Below are 20568 nucleotides of genomic sequence, written 5' to 3' on the forward strand. Positions count from 1 at the left end.
TTTCCCCTCTTTTCCCCTTTCTCCCTCACCCCCCCTCCCAAGAGCATTTAAAAATTGTAATCATGCCACATAGAATGTAAAAGCATAAACACTGTACACTTCCAGTAAACACCAGCATAACAGCAGAAAGCAAGCAATAACCAACCGAAAGCTACATGGGCAAACGGGCCAACAAGCACAAAACCTGAAACAGACCCTAGTATACCTAGTACACAGTAAACGAGTCCATATTATAGAACAGTTCCCCCAACCACATATTCCCCATCAATTGCCTTTGCTTGGCAGTTCATTCTGCAAATCCTGTAATCTCAGTGATCCATAGGAAGGGACCTTCACCCAAAGTGACGCGCAAGAACACTAATCCCTTACCGCATCATTATCATCTTGACTTTGTAACACAAAAGGTGTCAACTTCCTTCATGCAGAGCCAGAATGCGAAGCAATGGACGCTGCACATCAGAAAGGTGCAACAACACCATGTGCAGGCAAACTCAGCACTGCCTGTGCACACCTTGTCCACTATTCACATATATATATTTTCATCAAGGGAACCATGTCAAGCAAGATCCTCAGAATGCATGACTCCATCGAATATTCAGTATTATAGTATGGGAACACCAGCATTCACAGTACCCTTCAAACAGTAGTGGATGATGACATAGAAACACTTCCACCCTGGATAGAATGCATTCCATGCATCAGTCCGCTCACTTGTATGTATCAGGGCCCACGGTAGGAAACCACTGCATAACGGGGTGAAAAAGTGTCACGTGGCCGCTGTGCCTCTTCCCACTATGTCCGGGTTAAGCAGCATTAATACAATATTCCTGCTCTCCCTATACTAGAGCTTAAAGCCCGCAGCATGCCAACATTCCCCTACACGCTGCTCTGGTCCCAGCTGAAAAATATTAATAAATGCGTGTGTGTTCAATACTAAAGATGTTCATTAGTGGAGGGAGCATTTAGGCACATTAAGCCACGTAAACCAAACACAGGTGGGCTTGAAAGCAGTGATAAAAATACAGTACGTTCACCACTAACACATGACATATACATATTCTCCATCACTAGCACAAACTGTAAAAACTGTATGAAATGCCTCATTAGGTGGATGCTGAGTGATTGTCGACTTTAAATGGAATTCTTTTTTCCTTTCTTTCTATTTCTTTTCTCTTTTTTCTTTTAAATTCTCTCAAATTGTAATTATTGTATTTGTTATTAAGGGATGAATGTTTTTAATCATAAAATAAAATTATTAGTTGACCAAGATGTACCAAAGTGTTGCTCTTAGCCTACTTTTCCAATTAGGGCTGCATAGTTCAGTGGCTTTCAAAAGGTTTTCTGTTTGTGGGTGGTTCCCTTGCTCTCTTTAATGCCCTTTTTGCCTCTCTGGTGTCTTAGCAGTGGGCTCATGTTAGAGTTCTGATTTAATTTAGTGGTCGTTCTGCAGGCATCCAATGTGTGCCACACACTTTCTGGGCCTGCCTTATCTACCCAAGGAATCTGTGCCACTTTCAACCTGCAACCTTTGTTCACATATTACCAATTACTGTATCTTGGGCCAGATCAAGAACACAGGGGAAATGTATATATCAAAATATGTTCTATGAATCACCATTATCTCTATGGATAAGCAAGACCCAGGAGGAGTGCTCATCTTATACCTCAATTACAAAGTTCTTTTTTCTGAGAAGCATGTCTTTGTTGGATGGCAAACTCCTGTTGCTTGCCAGTGCTTCACAAAGTACCCCTGAGCCAATGAGTTATTAAGCTTCATTTCAACGGCAGTTTTTTCTTTTTTTTTAAAAAACCTTCTTCATTCCGTTAGCCATTTTTTTTACAGCAATAGATATCTCATTATTGAACCAACATGCTTCTTTATATACAACAGCCAGGGTATACATCCTTCCCATTTGTTAAATGTCAACACTATCAATACTATACACTTAAAGGAGTCCAATACCGGGCACCAACAACACTATCTTGATACTGTTCCAACCAGGTATGCCTGTAGCAGGGTTTAATAGTCAATTTAACTATTGGGGGTATGTGTCCCACCTGATCTCTTCGATCAGGCATCGCTGTAGACAGACCCATATATCTTTGGGTCTGGAGCATGGATGTGCCAGTTGGCGATATATCCCTTCATGTTCACTTTCCTTGACAGCTCATTCATCCATTGTTTGCGTATAGGTGCGATTTTTGTCCATCCATTTCAGTGCAATGTATTTAAGAGCCAACAAGAACGCTAATAACATAAAGCTCCCCATTAGGGGATGCTCTTCTCGGCTCCACTTGTGCCCGGGTTGCCACCATTTCCATAACTTCATGCCAGAATTCTGCCACACCGGAGCACGACCATGACATGTATAGGAAATCTGCTTCGAGGTGCCTGCATTTGGGACATGCACCTGATGCTCTAGGGTCAAATTTTGTAACCTTCAAGGGTGTGTTATATGTTTGATGTAGCAATCTATACTGCAGCGCTCTGTTTATTGTTGTGTGAGCTTTATCTCGTCTGCCAATATATTTTTTCCAACTGTACATCCTCTTTTGGGGCGCCCAGGGTCAATTTCAATGGCTGTTCTTTTTAGGTGTTTATCACTGCTTCTAAGTGAATACTGAACACGGATTCTCCAGCATTGGATCTTTCATGGATTCACATGCTGTGAATATTCCCCGTCAGGTTGGCAAAGCTCTGTAACTTTAACTTGCCGTTTTCCTATGGAAAACTTGGACACTTCAGTGTCCTATCGACGTTCTTTTTGGGTGCTTTAGGCTACACCAATAGTACCTCTGATATAAATGGCCCGCCCCGCAACTTCCCTTCAAATTTCAACCGTGTCCAAACTGTTGGGATTGCCTCGTGTTTCATCGTGTTATGTCATCTGTGGCCCAGAAAAATCTTTCTTTAGGCCTTGTGCTACCTGCAGCCTGAAGGTCTTCGAAGGGGATGGTCATACAGACTGTCTCTACTGTCTTTACCCCCATCATTCGGCAGAATCCTGCGAGATATGCCAGGGGCTTTCACAGAAGACTTTGAAAGACCGTAACCACCTGCTCATCTGTTGGTTAAACAAGGACACTTACCCGTCTTTGGAAGTGGGTTGGGCCTGGGGTAGCCAGTCTTCAGAGGGCAGAGAAGGCTCCTGAACATCGTCGAGCGGTGTCGGCGGAATCCCCCCCCCCCGCGAAGAAGCAGCAGACGGAGTTGCCTGCGTCAGAAGTTGGGAGAGGTAGCAAGTCTTCTACCTCCAGGTCGCATCATTCAAAGGGGGCGAGTGGTTCCTCACTGTCCAAGTCAGATCGGCCTGACAAATCCAAAGGGTCGGGTGGAAGGCCCGAGAAGTCAAAGTCGTCAGACAAAGGACAGGCGAAGCTGTAAAGAGTCTTTCTTGAAGCACTCGTCATCTAAGGATCATCATAGGTCCTTTCCCAGCCGGAATTCTTCGAAGCACCATTCCGGTTCTTCGTCCAGAAAGTTCGAGTCACCGTTGAAGGCTAAGACCGTGGAGGCTGCGGTTCCAACGACGAGCATGTCGAAGGATGTTCGCTCGTCGTCGACTTTTTTCATAAATTAATTGTTTTTATATCCTGATCTTATAGCTGTATTATGGGAGTAAACGTCTGTTTTTCCGTTGACGGCTCTGTCCATGACTGTGAAAGACAGTAGCCCGCTGTTGTCATCGACGCAGAGGGAGTCGGAAGGTTTGTTGTCGATGGATGGGCCGTGGCAGTCGTCAGTTTTGAACCCATGCTTCCGGTGGACATTATGCAGCAGGATCCGGCAGCGTATTCTGTTTCCTCGGGGATGGAGGAGGAACATGAGCCACTTTTTGATCTGTCGGCTCTGGGTCTGCAGAGTGCACGGCCGTCTGCGTCGAGTGGGGTAGGGGCTGGGCCGCCCCTTTACCCGTTGGTTAATTCTCAATCCATGCTATCCTTGCAGGTGCTCAACACGCTCTAGTCATTGTTGGGGCAACTGGATGCAAGGCTGCCACCGCCTCCGTGTCCATCGGTTCCAGTGGTGGGAAGTTTGCCTGGTGAGGCCCCTAGGAAGTCGCCTCCGGCACGGTTGCCTTTGCTGTTGCCGGTGGGTTTGGACCGTCCAGAGTCATCCTGAAGAGGGGGAATTGTCTGATTAGCATCCGGAGAGTGCTCAGCGTAAAACCTGTCAACGGTGTCTTTGTCGCTGATGAGGGACGATGCTTGAGACACAGATCCTGAGGTAGAACCGGCCAGTAGCCTGGCACCACCATCCCTGCCGGATTATTTTGGGGCGTTCCACGCCATGATGGCGAAGGCGTGTCAGGAGTTTGGTCTAGTCCCTGAGGAGGAGCGTAAGAACTGCTTTCTCTTCGACCATATGGGAAACCGTTGGAAGGTGGTCTTCTCGGTTCCGATTCTCAACCACGTGTGGCAGGGGGGCTTGCGCACGATGCGCCACCCGTTTTCTGAGCCTGCGGTGAAGTACCGTCTCAAATTCAAGACTCCTAAGTCCACACCCAGATGTCTAGTGTCTCAGCCCACGCCCGAGATCTTGTGGTGTCCGCGGTGGTGAGCCATAAGGCCAGAAGCCAACACAAATGTGCAACACCCCCAGACAGCGAAGCCAGGAAACAGGACACGTTTGGGAAGAAGGTCCTGACATTAGGGGCTACTACCGTATAAGCTATGAACTCCTTGGCCATTATGGCCAGATATGACCGGGAAATGTGGCACAGGCTGGTTCCGATTCTCGATCATCTCCCAGAGCAACACCGTTGGTTAGAGAAGGGGAGGAGGCCTCCAGCCACAGCATCAATATCGCAGTTGATCTGGCGAGTCGGGTTTTAAGCAGATCAATAATGTGTGGTGCTCTGACGGCAGGCCTGGCTGAAGTGTACAGATTTTCACCCAGAAGTCCAGTACAAGGTCGTCTATATGCCCTGTGAGGGTGAACACTTGTTCGGGGAGAAGATTGATGAGGTGTTGAAGGGGATGAAAGAGGATACTGAGACGGCCAAGTCTTTAGGTTCCTTGCAGAGTGGCCGTCCTTTTCGTTCCTTTCGGGGAGCCGCAGGTAATGCCCGGTTTGCCACCTCCAGAGATCGAAGTTATGGGTGCTCTGGCTACTCGTCACAGGGCTATAGGCGCTCGGCTTGTCGGTGCAGAGGAGCAGCGACTTTCAAGCTCAAAGCAAGAAAGGTTTGCAGTCCTCGGCTGCTAAAGGAAGACAGTCAAAGTCTAAACAAGGACTGCCATGGGGGCAGTCTGCTGGGGGGGGGGCAGGATGGCAACCTGTGTCGACAAGTGGCGACTTCTAACATCAGATCGCTGGGTGCTGGACACAGTACGTCTAGGCCACTTGTTGGAGTTTTGGCGTTCTCTGGTCCCGATCCCACCGAAGTATGTGACGCAGCTGCATCTTCCAGTCTTGCAGCAGGAGGTGGTACTCATGCTAGAAAAAGGGACGATAGAACCAGTTCCGGTGGCGGAGCGGGGCCAGGGGGTGTACTCCTGGTATTTTGTCGTAAAAAAGCCCAATGGCAAGTGGAGGCCTATTCTGGATCTTCGGGCACTCAACAAGAATCTGCAGCACCTGAAGTTCAAGATGCTCACACTTCAGCATGTGATCCGTTCGTGCAACCGAGCAAGTTCTTTACATCGTTGGATCTGCAAGATGCGTATTTTCACATCCTGATGAGGCAGAGGCTCTGCAAGTTCCTGCGTTTTGTGGTCGGCGAGGATCATTACCAGTTACGGGTCCTTCCGTTTGGCCTGAAGTCTCCCCGCACGTTTACCAAGTGTCTGGCTCTGGTAGCTGCTGTCCTCCACAGGGAGGGCCATCATGTGTACCCCTACCTGGACGACTGGTTGGTAAGGGGTTGGTCGCTGGAGAGGGCAAGGGAGTCTCTCATGGCGACTGTGGGCCTGTTATAACAGCTGGGATTCGCTGTCAACTTCGAAAAATCCTATTTGACGCCATCCACGGAATTGGTGTTTCTCAGGGGGTGGGGTGCAGTTTCCCACCCAAGACAACCTGGTGAAACCCTCTGGCGAGAGGGTGAAGTTGCGAGCCAAAGTAGGCGAGTGGAGAAGGGGTACAGTGGTCTCGATCAGAAGCTACATGTCACTGTTGGGGGCCATGGTGTCATGTATCCCGCTCCTTCCCAATTGCCGCCTCTTAATGAGACCAGTACAGGAGTGCCTCGCAGACAGGATGTCGCAGAGTCTAGGGTTATGGTCAGACAAGCTGGTGGTCGGCAAGGGGTTGGTGGAAGCCCTTTGGTGGTGGATTTGTGCGACCAATCGTGAGGGGTATTCCCCTGCTGGAATCAGAGTTTCAGTTCTGAATCATGGCAGACGCTTCCCAGGCAAGGTGGGGGGCGCATCTTGACAAGTTGCAGGTACGAGGCCTATGGTATTGGGAGGAGATGGCATTGCTCGAATTGAGAGTAGTTCACTGGCATCAGAGGAGCGGTGGTGAGGGTGTTGACGGACAAACCACCACAATGTTCTACTTGCGGAAACAGGGGGGCATTCCTGAGTCCTGTCAAAAGAGGCGCGGTAGGTTTGGCATTGGGCTCTGGCTCAAGGGATCCATATTTTAGCTTTCCGTCTGCCAGGGGTTCTAAATGTTCAGGCAGACGCGCTCAGCAGAGACGCCAGTCAGCTGCACGAGTGGAGGTTGAAGATGCAGCAGGTGGAAGAAATCTTCAGATGGTGGGTATCTCCGCCGATGGACTTGTCTGCTATGATGGAAAACAAGTGTCTGGAATTTGCCAGCAGAAGGGCTCATGGGGTAAGCGGTCTCGTTCCCGTGGACGGACCTCTTCGCGTATGCGCTTTCCCCCTTTTCCACTGATTCGGAGGACCATCCAGTGGGTGAAAAGTATGGTGCAGGGTGATCCTGGTGGCCCCGTTCTGGCCCAGGCAGATGTGGTTTTCGGATCTCCTTCATCTAGCGGTGGAAGAGCTGTTTTGTCTCGGGCGGACCAAGATCTCAGGATGACGGCAGAGTGTGGCACTACGATTCAGCCTGGCGGCGTGGCTCCTGATCACTCCGAGTTCGGTCACCTAGGTATCTCCTGAGAGTGTCTCCAGATCTTGTAAGCGGCAAGGGCCCTTTCTACCAATGTATCGTGTGCTCGGAAATGGGTGAGATTCTGTGCCTGGTGTGAGGACCATCCAGGGGTGCAGCCGTTGGACGTCTCTCCGGCCCAGGTTCTCCCGTACGTGTTAAACCTTGCGCAAGGGGGCATGGCGTTATCCTCCATCAAAATGCATTTGGCAGCGATTTCTAGGTTCGAGAGAAGGCGCCATGCTGCACCTCTGTTTATTGATCGCTAGGTAAAACATTTTCTGAATGGACTGTTTTTGACGTTCTCTTGCCCCCCCCCCCCCCGGCACCCCAGAGAAGCGGGTGGAGCCGCCTCAATGTGGTTCTCTCTGCTCTGATGAAACCTCTGTTTGAACCCCTGTCGATGGCTTCTTTGAAGTTCCCCTTGTGGAAGGTGACTTTTTTAGTGGCGATTACCTAGGCCAGATGGGTGTCGGAATTGCAAGCACTGGTCATTGACCCGCCTTATCTGACATTTCTGAAGGACAAGGTTATCCTGGCTACTAACCCGCACTTTATTCCAAAAGTTACATCAGCGTTTCACAAGTGGTCTTCTATTGCCTTGCCCACATTCTTTGCTAATGCATCCACACCGGGAGAAAAAGCCCTTCATTCTCTGGACGTTAAGAGGCCGCTGAAATTTTATCTGAACCGTACTCAAGACTTCCGGAAGTCGAAGCAGCCGTTTGTGGCATTTGGTCCCTCCAACAAGGGGCATTCTATTTCGAAGCAAGGACTTTCCCGGTGGGTCTCGTCTTCAATTTCCTTTTGTCACACGAAAGTTGGCAAGCCTTTGAGGGGCACACCGAATGCTCATTCTAAACGGTCCACAGCGTCATTGGCGGAGCTATGGTCTGGTGTGCCGCTTGTGGCGATTTGCCAGGCGGCCTCCTGAGCGGTGCCGCATACCTTCAAAAGGCACTACTGTCTGGGACAGCAACATGTGGAAGATGTGCAGGTGGGACGGGCTATCCTCCAGCGCCTGTTTCAGTAAGGTAGGCCCGCAGCTTCGGCGGTTTTTATGTTACTCTATTACTTGCCTGACACTTTTGAGAAATCCCTTATTTCCTTCATGATCGCCTGGAGCGATCGCTGTGGCTTGGAAACCATTAGGATTACGTCCGCAAACAAACCAATTTTGTGGTGCATGTCCGCCCACTTGACCATGTGTACCTCTTTGTCACCCTTATTCTTTGAGCAAATGGCTCCATCACCACTGAAAAGAGCAGGGGAGAGGGTGCAGTTCTGTTTGGTTCCCCTACTGATTGAGAAGCCCACCAGTCACCTTCACTCTTGCTTTCGGGGTTGATAATTTGCTGAAACCGTTTTCAAAAGTTCTGTCCCACTCCCATTGTGTGTAGCGCACTAAAGGTGAAGTTCCATTTACCCGGTCAAGTGCCTTTTCGACATCGAGCGTTAATAGACATGTAGGAACCGGCTCCTCCCGCCCCCGTTGAGGCCTGAATAATATACAGCACTTAGTCTTATGTTGTCAAAAGTATTCTGCCTCTGGAGGAACCCAGATTGGTCCTGTGAAATCAAGAATGGTAATACTCCCTCCAGTCTGGCGGCCTGTATCCTGGTATATAGTTTCAGCAGTGGGTTCTTTCCCGGCTTAGAGATCAGGGTAATGTGAGCCATCTGCATGGAGAGCGCTATTTTGCCATGGCTAGCTTGCCATGAAAATAGCACCATGGAAAGAATCAACACTGCATTTTTTTAGGTGACCAACATGTAAATAGCATTACATTGTTGCTGTTATACTGTGGTTGTACAAATGTATAGACTTTAGATAATAAAAGTTGTTATGCTGCAAAAAAATGTTGATGGCTTAACATAAAATATTTGCTTTATGCCCACAGTAAAGTATTCTTAACATCAATCTTTGCAACAAGCTAGAGGTTTGTGACGATCACCATAACTACCATACCTACCTGACTGCATTAAACACTTCTTTCATTGTGTATGTCTTAAAGTGGGGAAGGTGCAGTGGTGTTGAAGAGATGTTTCAGGCTTGCATGATTTTGTATTCTGGGACTAATAGGTTTTCCCTTTAAGATGTATAAAATAAAGATACAATGATAGTGAATTGGCTTATCCTGTGTATATAAGAATTTACAGGTTATCGGTTTTCTGCAATATGTGTATTTTAGAAGTTAACTCTACAAGACCGTGTTATTGCAGGCCTTCAAATCCAAAATGTAAATATTTGCGCTGGTTGGTTAAAATCCTTGCTTTGAGCACGTGCACTTTTGTTGCCATTCAATGTGATTAATCAGTTGATGCAAGTGATACTGCCCAGCTGGCAGTGCTTGTTCGAATGGTGTTTAAAGACTTCACCAACAAGGAGTAATTATTGACACTGTAGCCTCTGAAACCACAACCCTGGGTGTTGATATCTACAACAAGGTCAAGAATTATTCTGGAAAACAAAGTGCCATTAAACAAGTTGTTGGCAATAACAACGGATGGTGCACCAGCAATGACCGGGCGTCATTCTGGTTTCGTTGCATGTTCTAAAGCAAACCCTAATTTCCCTCCATTATTGCACTACCACTGCATCATCCATCAACTGGCAAAATGTAATGGGCCCTGGTGTGAGAATTATTAATTCAATTTGTGCAAAGGCCAAACAGCACAGAATGCTCAAAATATTCCTTGAGGAACTGTGTGCCACACATGGTGATCTTGTGCTCCACACAGAAATTCAGTGGTTTAGCAGGGGAACAATAAGTCGATTTCTTTAACTTTTGCCTGAAATCAAAGCTTTCATGGAGTCGAGAAATTAAGATAGCCTGCTATGCATAATTTCTTGGCTTCTTGATTTGCCATTTCTGACAGATGTTATGGAGAAATTAAACTCTTTGAACTACTGTGAACTACAAGACAAACGTAAGACCATTGCTGACCTGGTAAGCGCAGTAAAGCGGAGAAAGGGAAAGTACAGCATTAGTTTCTTTCTGTACTCCAAATGCTGACAGAGAATACAGCGAAGTGCTGATCTTTTGAACATTGAAAAATACAGCAATCGCCTGAGCAGGAGAGGAAGAGTTCAGTGACAAGTTCAGGGATTTTGAAAAGCTGGAACCCTGTGAGCTGTTAACCTCAAACCCTTTCATGGAAGTCCATGTTGGTGAACTTGCAGAACAAATGAGCGAGCTGTACAAGCAAACAATCTCACACCAATTTTTGGAGTCTTGTTGATTACAAGAAGTACAATAGCATTTGAACAGCAGCGTTAAAGGCAGGGGTCAAGTGGAGGGTACTCGTGGGTGGACAGAGTAAACCCACTTTTTTCAGAGGGTGGGCGCAGTGCCCCTGGGTATTTTAAAGGCTGTGTAAAATAAGCAAAAATGTCCTGCTGGCTTTTTTTTTTAACTTATGTAAAGCCAGTTTAATGACATTAGCATATTTCACCTTGATATGCTAATTTCTGGTGATGTCACATCTAATTGCGTATGTTAATGAGTCCCCCCACTTTTTTTAGGACTTGGCCCCTAATTAAAGGTTACTTCTCTTTTTGGCTCCACCTATCTCTGTGAATCTGCTCTTTCAGACATGAATTTCCTAAAAACGAAGTTTCTAACCAGTCTGACAGATGAGCATCTGAGTGACTCCGAGTTGCTGTTTCATGTTTCACACCAGATTACAGAGCACTGATGGATAGCATGCAGTGTCAGCATTCACATCGAATGTCCCGATCAGTTTCCTAAATTCGGACAGTATTTATATGAAACTATTATTAGAAATTAATTAGTAAACAACCCAAAAAATGTCAGTACTAATTCCGATGCTTATGATCATCCTCACCCCGATATTGCCTGCTAGTAGCTCCCGACTATTGGCCCTCAACTACAAGTAGCTCCAGCTAACGAAAAGGTTGGAGATCTCTGGTTTGATCCATAATCTCTGACCTGCATGGATAAAGGAAAAATCTTTCTAAGCAAACCTGTCTCAGATTTTCTGTACAGTCAATAAGATGCTTCATTGATTCCAGCGCATCAACTGCCCTGCACATCCTACAAATTGTCTCCTCTTTGGCCAGGTCCAATCTCAACCCTAAATGTTACAAAGTAGGAACCTGATTCAATTTAAATCTCATGTAAGCTGTCCTTGCAATATTACAAGGAAAAAGATGAATGTATTTGGGTAAATTGCCCCGTTCCTAAAGAATTTTGAATATTCAAAATACAAGGAATATGTATTTAATTGTTGTATCGAGAGTCTCCAATCTCACTTAGTCTCCTGGAAATATTGTCTGTTAATTCATGAATATCTAATCCAATTTCCAGCAATAGATCTTCTTTTGTCTTTGCAAATTCAACAAAGGAAGGCACGGTTTGAACATTAATTCCCTTTTTGCGGTAAATAAAGAGTGAATTTGTAGGGGGACAGGACAGTTTTGCATACAGGGATAACTTTTTCGATAAGACTATAAGTTCCAGGGATATCTGGGCTAATTCATGTCTTCTTACGCAATTTGATCCCGATTGAGTAACACCCAATGTTTATTTGCATGGAGTACCCTCTAAAGAATTCAGAAACAAACCCATGTGGAAAGGAATAATGTTAAGACCATTTGCTAAAGCCGGAACTATTTTCGACGAATACAATTTCAATATTGGTAGCAGTGAAAATATACCAAGGAAAAGTATTGTCCTAATTGGTGGACACTCCCGTCCCCTGCACACCATAAACACTGAGATGAACGCCATCAAAGTTTATATACAGTCATAGATAAATGATATAGTTAGTAAGGGTTTTAAAAAATGCTCTGGCAAGTGTCAGAATTAAATTAGTGATACATGAAATAGTAGCAATAAACATTAATAATACAAATAATGAGCTCGACGTGTTTCGGGATACAAGTCCATTCATCAGGAGCACGCAATCTTAAATTCGAAACAAGTTTTCTTCATGCTTTGTGTGTCTACAAATAGTAAGTGAAATATGTTTTTAGAATTGAGGTCTCTAGCTGGATCCATAATAGCATTTAAATTCAACAGATATTATCAAGTGCAATACAACATCACCGTAATCATTGATGAAGGCTCATGGGAGTGATCAATTCTTCATATAAAAGTGTTGTCTGAAGGTATTCTACGTTAGTTGATTAGTGGTGCTCCACCTATTGTGTTATATGTATGTTACCATGATTGTTCATCATAATAATTATGGCCTTATTACATTAAAAGATCACTGTCTGTAGCAGTGCCTACCTCAGGCTTGAAGACACTTTGCCAGGAAGTAAAATAATGTGTGGTACCCCAAGTGCACTTTCCAGCTAACAGACACTTGATAGTCCAACTAAAATATGTAATTCTCAAAGTAGTTAAAATGCCAACAAGAGGAGGAAATCCCAATGAACTACTTATATATACAGACTTGATCTCATGTATATAGGTGAGACTGAACACCCTACAGTTACTGAGACGAGGAAGAGTAGGGATGATTAAATGAAGATCTCCTTGACTGGTACTGAGACTGGGAGGCAGTGCGGGACGAATGAAGAGCCCTCCTAAGAACTCGAATGAGCATTCTAGCTGTAATCTCTCATTCAGCTAAAGAGAGAGGAAGCACTTGCCATTTTGTCAGATCGTCCTAGGAGGATCTGCAATTCTGGGCGACGTCCAAAGTGGAAGAGAAAGGCTACTGCTGACTGAGACGAATTAGGAGGAGCCGAGGTGTCCCTGAGTGGTCCGCTGTGCCTAGGCAGACCAAGGAAAAACTGGATGAAAGCAGTAACCGGACTGCACGGTTGTGGCAAAACGCTTATCCCGCCCAGAGAGAAGTGCTGCAGATGTGCTACATGATGACACGGAAGCAACACTAGAACGCAAGAAGCCAAACAAGATGTCGGAGAAGCATGGGACTGACAGAGAAGAACCGGCAGAGTCACAGAAGGTAGATGGGCTGTCGGGATCAAGAAAAGGGGCAAGGGAAAATGTAAACCCAGGTTATGGGACCCAGATATACCTAAGGAGAATATAGTAAGCAATTGGCTATACGATAGTACCTGGCAGGAGAATGAACCAGTTATATCGTGAACAAAATACAGAGGAGAAAATGGGATTGGAGACATGCAGCTTGAGCAAGAGATCCTCACTAGCCATCTTCTTCGTGGCAGTACCTAGCAAGCTAGTGAACCAGGTATGCCCAGACAAAGCTCTAAAGAAACCCGGGTCTGGGACCAGCACCAACAAGTTTATATGTGAGAAAGGCCAGCGGAAGGGAGACATTCCCCCTGGCATTGTGAATTGTGAAAGTAAAGCCACGAAAGGCCCGGGGAAGGGAGACATTCCACTGGCATTGTGAAATCGTGAAACCAGTGAAAAGAGTCCAGGTGAAGGGAGTTATTCCCCCTGGCTTTGTGTGGGGGGAAAAAACCAGAGCCAGACACCAGGAGAAGAGAGCGATTCTCCTGGTAATTGAGTTTACAAGAAATATCAAACCAGTAACCAAGGGGAAAGGAGTCATTCCCCCTGTAGGCAAGAAATAATAAACTTTTGATGCAAAGACAGCAATCCTTTGTTTTGAAGTATTGAAGTCGGGGGAAGGGAGCCATTCCCCCTGGTGAGAGACTTGAAAACAAAATTGTCGTCCAGTCAAGGAGGAGGGAGTCATTCCCCTGGACCAAGAACATTGGTACAACTTTAGTTTAGCTAGAAGTGCAAGGGACAGAGATCGGGACGTTTGACACAGGACGGTGGACTCTTTACTTGCAAAGACATTCTAACCGATCCATTAGCACTTTTAGTTCAGCCAGGGAAAGTCCTCATAGATATAGGGAAAGGGAGGTTTTCTCATTATTTTGATCTTAAATAAGTCTATAGCAATTACTAGGTCACCGGTGTGTCGGTCTACTCCTTCTGTACCCTTACAGTGCACTGCCCACCATGAAGTCGTTGTGGTCACGCCACCACAGTCTTCTCCTCGGTTTCTCTCTCCGTATGGATGCTGGGCATCCACCGTTCTTCTCCCGCTCTCAGAGCAGTTCTGAAAGTCGCGGGCTCCGCGCTCTCCTTGACTCCACCTCTTTCAGGTGTTACGCTGCCATAGGGCTTCCTCAACTTGCGTATGCATCTCTGCTTCACTTCGTGTGTGCTCGTCATTCGTCTTTCAGTCTCCTCATCTCAGTTAAATTGAGGTCTCTGTTTACAGAGACAGATCCTGTTTCTTGTTTGTAACAGTATATTTTAGTTTTGTCTTCAGACAAGTCTCTGGGTTTTACACTGTTCTTTACATCTGATAGTCCCATGTATGCCACCATGGTGATTGACTTGGGGAGTACCTCACAGGAATGGAAGTTCTTGTCCCATAAGGGAGAGTCGCTTTGACAGAGTAAACTAAAGGAGAATGGACTTGGAAAGCTTGAATGTTGACATATTGTGGGATTATGGTGTCTTAGCTTGCTGTTTCCTCTCTTTACTGAGTCAGCTGATGCTGCTCTTGCACACTCCCCTTTGGAATGCAAATGCAGGCAAAACTGTGTTGGGAAGGGGACAGATGAGTGGTGGCTAGCCACACATTTAGGAGCAGTGTATTCAACTGAAGTACCTCAAGACTACTTTGTTGAGAATTAAAACCAGACTACTCTAGTACATGTTTACCGTAAGATAAAGTTACCATCTAATGGAAATCTATACAAAAGCTTGTAGAAGGAAGCAAGCATTGGTTGCATAGAGGGCACAGAACTTTGAATTTGGCACGTAGTGGGATCATAGTGCCTGAGTTCTCCAGTTCTCCTCTTGGAATCAGTCTCCTAGGAGGAATCAAATTGGCTATTGGGGACTGTGCACATTAACATTTTCGGTCCCTGAACTACCAACATGCTGCTGAAGTATGTTGGCTCGTTTTTAGTATGTACTCAAGCAATTGCACTGATCCAGGACTACTTGTCTTTTTACGCTTTTGGTGGAGATATGAAAGCCCAGCTTTAGATTTGAGTGAACTGAATAAATAAAAATACCTTCTGTAAATGTAAAGAGGAATCTGGCCTTCACGGCATTCACATCAACTATGTAGAGTTAAAGTTAATTCATCTAGTGATCAAGGCGTTCTTGACTTATTTTCAAGGACCCTTGAGTCCTAATCTACACAGACCAAATGAACAAACTGGGTGGAATGAAGTCTTGATTCCGCTTTCTTCTGGCTATGAAGATTTGGAACTGCTTCCTGGATCACTCAAGCTAACTATGTTTATCATTTGGCTGGAGATGAAAATATACGAGCATACTCATTGAGCAGACAATATATATTGTTTTTAAAATATATTTTATTAGTTTCATAACATAAGACAACAAAACTGGCATCAGTGGTAATAGGTCAAGCATATCAAAAAATAAAGTCCCCAACTCCCCTCCACCCATCCCTTCCAAGACCACGGTTAGTTCTTTGTTCATCATGAGTCCATGCCTGGGCCTGGGTCGCCCTCCCCGATTGTCTCACCCTCCTGTGACTCTGGATGGAGCAGGGGTACTGTTAAGGCCACCCAACGGTGTAGCTCCTCACTAGGAGTCTCTGCTCTTGGATCGCAGTCTCCCATGCCGCGGTTTCGGCTTTGATCCACTTCGCAAGATCTTCCCACCATAGGGGCATAAGCGGGCCTCTGGGGCTTTTCCACCCCATGGCTATACGCCTTTTGGCTGTTATATATATAAGGTCTCTAAGCTTATTGAGGGATTTATTCTTTCTGCTGCGCCGATACCTGCCCAGGATACATGCCGAGGGTTCGTCCGCTTCAATGTCAATGTCTGCACCAGCCACTCTTTCCTTCACTTGTGTTCAGAACTCTCTGATCACTGGGCATCCCCAGAACCTGTGGGTCATACCCAGCTTGGGCTCACTGCATTTGGGACATGATTGGGTGCCCGCGCCGGTAAATCTTGATATATCTTCCGGGGTAAGGTACGCTCTGTTCATAATATACAGTTGGATGAGCTGTAAGCGGGCGTTTCGGGAGATTTTTTTTTGGTAGTGGGTTATATCACCCCAGGCTTTGTCTTCAAAAACAAGGTTTAATTTGGTCTCCCATTTGTTCCGGCATTTGAGGTCATCTTTGGTGGAGCCCCACAGTAGGACCTCGTAGATACGTGAGGTTTCGTGGCCCCCCTCAGCAGCGTTCATTATCGTTTCGATGCAAGGGACATTCGACAGGCCATCTGCTATTCAAGGCCTTTATGACCGCTCTGTGCAACAGAAATTGCCCGGCCGGGAGGCCTGTGGCATCGCAGAGATCCGGGAAGGCCAAAACCGCCTGTTCTTGGATCAGGTTCCCCAGTGTGGCCACTCCGAAGGGCTCCCATTGTGTACGAGTCTCAAGTTGCCCCCCAGGAATGATTGGACATGAGTGCTGCAATGGGGATCTGTGGGGAGTACGGATCCTCGGACCCGACTAGCTTTCAGGCCCTTTTCCAGAGTCGGATCCCCAACTTAACAAGGTAAGGGCAATGTTCGAGGGCACTCTTTCTGGTCCACAGCAAATCCCTAAGTAACAGCTGGGGGAGGGCCGGCTGGAGGAGGCGAGTGTCTGTTGTGTTTTCATCGGCCATCCACCGCATAATGTGTCTTAACTGGCTAGCCAGGAAGTAGAGGTCGAAATTGGGGATCTTCAGCCCACCCCTCTCGTATGGTCTCTGCAGAGTCTCCAATGCCACCCTGTGCCTGCCTCCCTGCCAGAGGAAGCCCCTACAGAGTTTGTTGAGGTCTTTAAAGAACGCGGGGGGGATGTAGAAGGGAATGTTAGTGACGTTATGCAATAGGGGGGGTGGGGCGACCATCTTAAAGGGGCCCGCCCTCCCGGCCACCGAAAGCGGGAGCCGCCCCCAAAACTCCATGGATTTTAAGAGAGTCTTTGGCCCTAACAGTGTTAAGAATATGTTCCGTACTGGGGTTTCGGTGTATAGTTATCCCCAAATATTTGAACGATGTCACCTGCCATTCGAGGTTCAGGGGGGGGGGTGAGATGCATAATCTTCACTGTGTAGTGCAGCTAGGGGGTAGAGGCAAGATTTACTCTTATTAATCTGGATCCCGGTGTGCTTGTGAAAGCGGTCCAGGGTTTCAAGAATGTAGGGTAAGTATATGTTCAGGGTCCTGTAAGTACAAGAGGGTGTCATCAGCATGCATAGAGACGAGGTAAGTCGTTTCATCTATTTTAATGCCCGCATCTCCATATTCCTGTCTCAGGTAGGCTGCTACAGGCTCAGCGGCAATGATGTACAACATAGGGGACAGAGGGCAACCCTGTCGGGTGCCCCTTTGTAGGGACCATTTCGCGGAAAAGGTTCTATTGGTTCGTACCCTTGCAGTGGGGTTGGCATAAACCAGCTGAGTCCATTTCAGAAATACGGGGCCTATTCCCATCTTTGCCATGGTAGCATATAGCCATTCCCACCTCACGGAATCAAAACCTTTGGTGGCATCCAGTGATGCCACTGCAAGTTTCTGTGGTCTTCCCTTGGTACTATAAATGACGTGATGTAACCTACACAGGTTCTCAGTGATGCATCGTCCGGGGACATATCCGGTTTGGTCTTGGTGAATCAACAGTGGGATCACTCTGCGTAGTCTGTTAGCGAGCAGTGCTGTGAGGATCTTGCAGTCTACGTTTAGCATAGGGAGGGGCCTGTATGAGCCACAATCTGCCCTGTCCTTCCCTGGTTTGAGTAGGGGTATTATCACGGCCTCGCTCAGGGAATCCGGGAGGGCGCCACGCTCGAAGGCCTCATTATAGACCTGAGCCAATATAGGGGCGAGTGTTTCCTCATAGGTTTTATAGAACTCGCCGGGGAGGCCATCCGAACCCGGGATTTTCCCAGCCGGAAGCTATCTAATTACCACCCTGACCTCGTCAGGAGTGATGGGCTCGTCAAGGGTCTCGGCCATATGCGAGTCTAATTTAGGCAAGTTGATGACGTCAAGGGCGTCTTCGATCCCTTTGTCAGAAGGAGGGGGTCTCGGAGTACAAGTTGCGATAGAAGTTAGAGAAAACCGAATTAATTTCCTGTTGGGTATGCACGGCAGTGCCGTCTGGTGTGAGTATGTGGCAAATGGGTGGCCTGGGGGTTTCCCTTTTATAGAGCCAGGCTAATAGTTTCCCAGGTTTGTCCCCCAGGGCATGGACTCTTTCCGTGTGTTTGGCATAGCTTAGTTTACCTATGGCTTCCCAGTGCTTTAGGCAGGTTTGTCTAAGTTTGGTAATTTTATGTAAATGATCAGGGGATGGGTCAGCCCTGCCCTCGAGGGCACACAGGTCTCTCTCGGCTCGTTCCAACAGGGTTGTGATGGATCTCTGGGCACCCCCAACTGCTGCGATCATCTCACCCCTCATGACCACCTTATATGCCTCCCAGGTGGTGCTCATGTATTTAACGCTATGTAGGTTGTTCTGCCGATATTCTTCAGTACTGTCCCTTATGCGCTCTCTGAATGCTGTATCAAGTAGGGCTTCAGCTCTCAAGCTCCACGTGGGAATGGGGGGTTTTGGCGGGAACACCTTCCAGGTGACCAACAGGAGAGAGTGATCGGACAGTACCCTCGGCAAATGGTGCGCATCAACAAATGCAGACTGTTGTGTTTGGCTGAGAAAAACATATTCTAGCCTGGTATGCACGGCATGTGGTGGGGAGTAGGAGTACTCACGTTGCTCCAGGTGCTGGTCCCTCCAAATATCACTGAGTTGCAATTGTTGGACCAGTTTGGAAAGTATTCTGGCCGGGGGGGAGGGGCGATCGTGTTTATTGTCGGATCTATCCAGTAGAGGGTCAAGGGTGCAGTTATGGTCGCCTCCCCATATCATAATTCTGTCCATATATGGGGTGAGCCGTGTATAGAGGGAGTGGAAGAAGACCGTTGCGTCGTGGTTGGGTGCGTAAATACTAACTAGGCATAGCTCTTTGCCCTCGATAGAGCCACAAACCACAACCATCCTCCCCCCGATGTCCGATTTAGTACTAGTAAGCCTGAAGGGGGCCCTCGGGGCAATCCAGATCAAGACCCCTGTGGCATAGGAGGAGTAAGCGCAACCCACTAGGGTGCCACGCCAGGTTTTGGCCAGGGCATCTAGCTTTTTGGTAGTTAGGTGAGTCTCTTGGAGCATGGCGATTCCGACCCTGCATCTCTTCAAGTAGGATTGGACGTGTCGTTGTTTGACGAAGCTGTTCAGGCCTCTGACGTTCCAAGTAACGATCTTTACTGTGTCAGCCATAGGTGTTACGTGGACAGACATGTTGGGCCAGCAGGACTCGGGATCTAGTTAGTGCAGCAATGCATATCGAGGGCTTCCGTGGTCTCGGTAATTTCCGTTTGTAGTTCCCAACTGTAATAATAACTCCCTGTTTCCCACCCCCCCCTTTAACTGCAAACAACCCAAACATAGAACTAGCCCAGCGAGGTCACCCTTGTTATGACAATCCCGTTTCTGCTCCGTAGGACCGTGCATAGGTCTCCAGGTGCCCTACGGGTGGGTATGTACACCCAAAAAAAAGGGAAGAAACTTTCCAGGGGGTGGAGTGAAATCTTGACTCCAGTGTCTCCATGTAAGGATCTGATCAGCTGTGTGGAAGCTCATTTCGCCCGCCGGCGGTGGGTAGAGGCTGCATGATTCCTATCGAGATGGCGGGAGAAACATTATCTCGGTTTCCGCTTTCTTTCCTCGACATCAGGTATTTGCAGTCCGTCCATCCAGTCTCTTGCCTGTGCCGGAGTGTCGAACAGGTGTGCCCTATTGTTGTGCAGCACTTTAAGTCTTGAAGGGTACAGGAGCATATAACGCAACACAGCTGCCTTCAATCTGGCCTTCGTGTGTATAAACTGGGCTCTGTTCATTTGAACCTGGAAGGTATAATCAGGGTAGATAGCGATTGTGGCGGAGTCCTGTTTGATTTGACCACCTGCTCGGGAAAAGGCCAGGATTACCTCTTGGTCCTTGTAGTTAAGAACTTTTGCTATCACCGGCCTGGGTGAGGCGCCCGGTGGGGGTTTCTTAGCGAGGGATCTGTGGGCCCTTTCAATGGTGAAGCCTTGGGAGAGTTTACCAGCTCCCACCTCCTGTAGCAGGAGGTTCTCTACATAGTTAGTGGGGTCGGAGCCCTCAGAACCCTCCGGCAGCCCGAGGAGACGAATATTATTACGACGTGCTCTTCCCTCCGCCTCCTCTGCCCTATCTTCCAAGTTCTTGACCCTTTGTTGGAGCTCGTCGACGTCTCGGAGGAGGTGCGTTTTGGATTCAGTATTTTCTTTGACTTGTGTTTCGAGCACCTCAGTCCTGCCGGCTAAGGAGCGGACATCCTGACGCAGGAGGCCCAGGTCTATGGCAACGGCATCGATTTTATGTTCCATCGTTGTTTGGAGTAGTCTGATGGCTTCGAGGAGCTGGGTGTTACTGGGATCGGGTGTCGCCGTTGCTGTAGGGTCTGATTGAACATCTGTGGTCACTCTATTCGAGCTCTCAAGGTTCGGAGATT

The 20568-nt window shown here is 47.4% G+C and overlaps 1 protein-coding gene across 1 annotated transcript in view; it reads left to right on the forward strand.

Annotated features, from left to right (window-relative positions):
* TMEM67 (transmembrane protein 67) overlaps window positions 1-20568 on the forward strand; it is a 2125990-nt gene that overhangs the window by 356774 nt on the left and 1748648 nt on the right. The window lies entirely within an intron of this gene.

This window comes from Ambystoma mexicanum, chromosome 5q (genome assembly GCF_040938575.1).
Source record: "Ambystoma mexicanum isolate Mex_15411 chromosome 5q, UKY_AmexF1_1, whole genome shotgun sequence".
Classification (NCBI taxonomy): Eukaryota; Metazoa; Chordata; class Amphibia; order Caudata; family Ambystomatidae; genus Ambystoma; species Ambystoma mexicanum.